The sequence below is a fragment of the Pseudorca crassidens genome, chromosome 8 (assembly GCF_039906515.1).
Source record: "Pseudorca crassidens isolate mPseCra1 chromosome 8, mPseCra1.hap1, whole genome shotgun sequence".
Taxonomy (NCBI): Eukaryota; Metazoa; Chordata; class Mammalia; order Artiodactyla; family Delphinidae; genus Pseudorca; species Pseudorca crassidens.
This window is the reverse complement of record NC_090303.1, coordinates 64,594,212-64,598,957: the sequence shown is the minus strand read 5'-3', so window position 1 is coordinate 64,598,957 and position 4,746 is coordinate 64,594,212. Positions and strand designations below refer to the sequence as shown.

The 4,746-nt window shown below is 38.4% G+C and overlaps 1 non-coding gene across 1 annotated transcript; it reads right to left on the bottom strand.

Moving 5' to 3' along the window:
* Positions 1-813: 813 nt before the first annotated feature.
* On the bottom strand, positions 814-920 carry LOC137229598 (U6 spliceosomal RNA). The gene has a single exon (XR_010945755.1). It is a non-coding gene; the product is annotated as a U6 spliceosomal RNA (small nuclear RNA).
* Between the last annotated feature and the right edge of the window lie 3,826 nt (positions 921-4,746).

Here is a 4,746-nt window from a genome sequence, read left to right as displayed (position 1 = left end):
TTAGAGGAGATAATCCTATGTAATGAGACTGAATAGCTGAGTTCAATAAGCCCCAAACTTCCGTATTATTTCCTATGCTTATTATGGCACTTTTTGTTGTGTTGAAAATAACTAACACTTATGTAGGTCACTTTCTGAGTTATAAAATGGAAATAATATCTACCTTCCAAGTACATCAGAGTTATTGTGGGATTAATTTATTTTATTTTGCCTTTCATGGCTTATTTTATTTATAAATTTTTATTGGAGTATAGTTGCCTTACAGTGTTGTGTTACTTTCTGCTGTACAGCAAAGTGAATCAGTTATACGTATACATATATCCCCTCTTTTTTTAGATTTCCTTCCCATTTAGGTCACCACAGACCATTGCGTAGAGTTCCCTTTGCTATACAGTAGGTTCTCATTAGTTGTCTATTTTATACATAGTAGTGTATATATGTCAATGCCAATCTCCCAATTCATCCCACCCCTCCCTTTCCCCCCTTGGCATCCATAAGTTTCTTCTCTACATCTGTGTCTCTATTTCTGCTTTGCAAATAAGTTCATCTGTACCATTTTTCTAGATTCCACGTGTAAGCGGTATTATATGATATTTGTTTTTCTCTTTTTGACTTACTTCACTCTGTATGACAGTCTCTAGGTCTATCCACATCTCTGCAAATGGCACTATCTAATTCCTTTTTATGGCTGAGTAATATTCCATTGTATATTTGTACCACATCTTCTTTATCTATTCCTCTGTTGATGGACTTTTAGGTTGCTTCCATGTCCTGGCTATTGTAAATAGTGCTGCAGTGAACATTGGGGTGCATAAAAATATGGTATTCTTCACGAATTTATGTGTCATCCTTGCACAGGGGCCATGCTAATCTTCTCTGTATCATTCCAATTTTAGTATATATGCTGCTGAAGCAAGCACTATTGTGAGATATAAATGAGATGATGTGGGTGGAAGTTCTTTGTAAACTTTAAAATGTTGTACCCTTGCAAAGTTATCATTATCATTACTATTAAGGAATTAGTAAATTACAGATAGTGTTGGAACACGTGGGCTTAGCATTGTGTGATCTTAGGCAATTCACTTAACATCTCAGCCATTTTCTCATCCCTAAAATAAAAAGTGTTTACTACATAATATCTGAGGTTGAGAACCTGTGTTGGCACAGGCAAATTAGTGCATAATGTTTAAAGACAAATGTGGCTCCATCCTTGCTGACCAGGAATTTATAAGGCAGTTGTTAAGATGACTCATGCTAAAACGATAATAATAATTCAAGTTAAACTTTTTTATTGAACTATAGTTGATTTACAATATTGTGTAAGTTTCAGGTGTACAGCAAAGTCAGTCAGTTTCATATAAATATATTATATATATATATATATTCTTTTTCAGATTCTTTTCCTTTATAGGTCATTACAAGATATTGAATACAGTGTCCTATGCTATACCAAGTTAACCTTTTAAACACAAAAGTTCCCTGGGACCTAAATGTCCCCGACAGCTGATTTTCCAGATACTAGTATAATGTGCTGGTATCTTTTATTTATCCCTCCAGACCCAATCTCTGCCCTTGTTGGCTGACCTATACGGAATACATCAATGTGCTCTCTTGTTTCAGGGCTTCTGATTGGTTTATCAATCAGAACCAGTTTATCAATCAGAACCAGATAAACCAGTCAAGAGGTTTATCAGGAGATGGGGAGAGAGAGAAAAAAGAGGTCAGGGTATTTATTCAACCTGCTTTCTCCCTATGGGTTCATCTGAAGATATCTCTTCCTTGACCCAAGGACACATTGTCTTTCAAGACTGCCCTCTCCACATGACTCTATCCTTCCAAGTTCCGTAAACTACTCTCTCTCTCCTTGACCCTTTCTCCTGGGGATGAAAGCAGCTTAGCTTTAACTAACCCTGGAATACTTCACAATCCCTTGTAGGGTAGGCAGCCTCCAATATGGCCCCCTGTGGTCCTATTTCCTAGTCTCACAACCTTGTATAATCCCCTCCTCTTGAATGTGGGCTAGACTTATTGATTCACTTCTCTGTGATTGAGTTCTTCCCTTTCTGACTGAGAATTTCTTTATTTAGGGAGATTCAAGTCCACAACCCATTATCCACAATTCTGAAATCCTCAAAGCTCTGAAAGCCACAAGTGGTAAATTGAGGGCAAATCTGACCTGAAATAACATGAAGCTATCTATAATCTTTATTTATGCTTCTTAGTGTGAGGTTCATAGTTTCACTGCACAAATACTGATGATTTCCACAACATGTTACACTGAGGGTATTATATTTAGAACATACGGTGTATGCATTGTATTACAACAAACTATGTGAATTCCAAAGCAAATCTGGCCCCAAGGGTTTCAGATTTATTATAACCCAATATTCAAGCTTGGAGACTGTTCTGTCTCTTTAAGATGACTTTGCACTTCTCTGCCTTGATCCTTTATGTGTTGGTTTTAAGGTTTAAGTCTCAGAGAATCATTTTATTTACCTTGATTGCCAGTTGTGGGGAACTCTTCCCTGTAAACTCCATAATTGACAATTGTGGGTGAATAGTAGATCTGAGTAAAAGGGGAGGTGGGTGTTAGTATGGAGAAGGAGGGGGAGGAAAGTCTTCATGAGGGTCGGTGAGTTTTCAAGGATAAAGAAAACTCTTTCCTTAAGGTGACACTAGGGTTCTAGACAAAAATAACAGCACAGAGGTGTGAGGCAACCCAGGGTGCATAGACTGCTGAAAACAGCTGACTTATCATAGGGGTTGGGATGAAATGGGATAAGGGCTGTATAGGAGCTGACCTGGGAGAGTAATACAGGGGAGTCAAGGGTTTCTCACAGCAGAGAGAATTATAATATAGAAAGCCATGCAGCCAACAGTGCAAAGAGAATAGATTGGAGGGAGAGGAGGAGGAGGCAGGGGCCCAGGAAAGGCTTTTGCACAGGTCTAGGAGACAGTCTCAGAACTAACCAGTGGGGTGGAAAATGGAAGAAGAGAGAGTCAAGAAAGTTTAGAACAGAGATTCAAAAGGCCTTGGCAGAAGTTGGATGTGAAAGGGAAGGGGAGGAGTTAAATCTAAGTAGTTGATTATTGCTGGTAGAACAAAGTTCACTAGGCAGAAAGTTAAGTTTTAACATTCTTAACATCTGATTACTTCTAATTTGAAATAAGAAGATTCTAATTTTACCAAGGTGGAGAGGGCCATGACCAACACACTGTAGTAGGCAGTACATGGACCTGGAGGTCAGCTGATCTCAGTTCTTTATTGTAACCTGAAGCAAAACATTTTCCCTCTCTAAATCTTAAGTCTCTTTATCTGAAGAGCCTGGACAGTATCACCAGCTTGACAGGATTTGTGGCATGATGCATACAGTAAGGAAACAAAGTTGTGTATGTGAAAATTTCTGCCACTTCCAAAGTGTGCAAATGAATACTAGTTACATCTGAATGAGGATACTTGGCTCAGAGAGGTTAAGGGTCTCCCCAACATTGCAGAGCAGTAATGGTCCTAGGACCTGAGACTCTGATGCAGGGTCTCTGCTCTGATCCCAAAACCTCTGGAAAATAAGCAACATGTGGGCTTAGCCTGGTATATAGCAGAGGATAGAGACAATATGGAGAGCCTTGTCTTCACCATTCTGTTTTCCCTCACATAATTTACCTTTAGTAGAAGATCAATTCTTTGCCTTGTATTATTTATTGTCAACATGAATAATAAGTACAGAATCGACCACCAGCCTTTAAATGTCAAGGAGATTAGGCAGAGGGACATACCACAATTAAAAGCCTACTTAACAGGATAAACAAATACAATTCTCTTGAGGGTGTTTTGTCTCACTTGCCTTAGGTAGTTAACTTGCTACAGACATTTAGAGGCAATTACTTGAGTCAGTAAATGATTCCCACTCCAGATTGTGGATGGCTATGCATAGGATTTATTTTTAAGTTGGCCAGAAAATCCTAATTTATTTTCTAATTGATATCAGCTGTTTCATCTGCCCTGTCAAACTCATGGTTCTGAAATATCAAGGGCATTTTTCTATCACTGCCAGGGCTCAAAAATGGCTGATACCAAGTCACTGCCGATGACCTCACATGGTCATTGACCAGCTAGCTATGATAGGCCAACTGTGTATTTGGTGAGCTGGTGTTCATTTGTTCACACCCAGAGGAAAAAGCAATTTGATGATGTGCATTGCTGGACAGGCAGGGGTTACAACTCTGCTTTGGCTTCTTTTTATCTTTATAATCTTTTGAGGATTGCTAACTTAACTTCTGGAATGTTAGAAGTCTTTGGAAATGGAAGTGATGACACATTTCTTATAAAGAAGTTGGCAAACTGGTACATAGTAGGTGCTCAATTAATATGATATTTCGTCCTTCAGACAGACTGTGAGTGTTTCAGTTGTAAGAGCTTTACAACTTTCATGCATTTCCAGTTCCCTTCTAGGTCTTCTTCTCACCTTCAAGGACTAGGGTTGGACTATTGCTCTTTCTCTGTAGGAATAAGGCTTAGCCTGGACTTGGCTCCCACATTGCCCTTTATATCTAATAGTGAACTGGAACCATTAAGCATTAATTCTAAAACCCCATATAATCCTCCTTGAATCATATTCTTTGTACCAAAGACTCAATTTGGCTGAATTTTTACTGAGACCACTTAGACAAAACTTCTATTGATTTGTTTATTTTATTTTGTTTTATATCTAAAACTGGTTTATACATTTGGTTCATATATACTTGGTT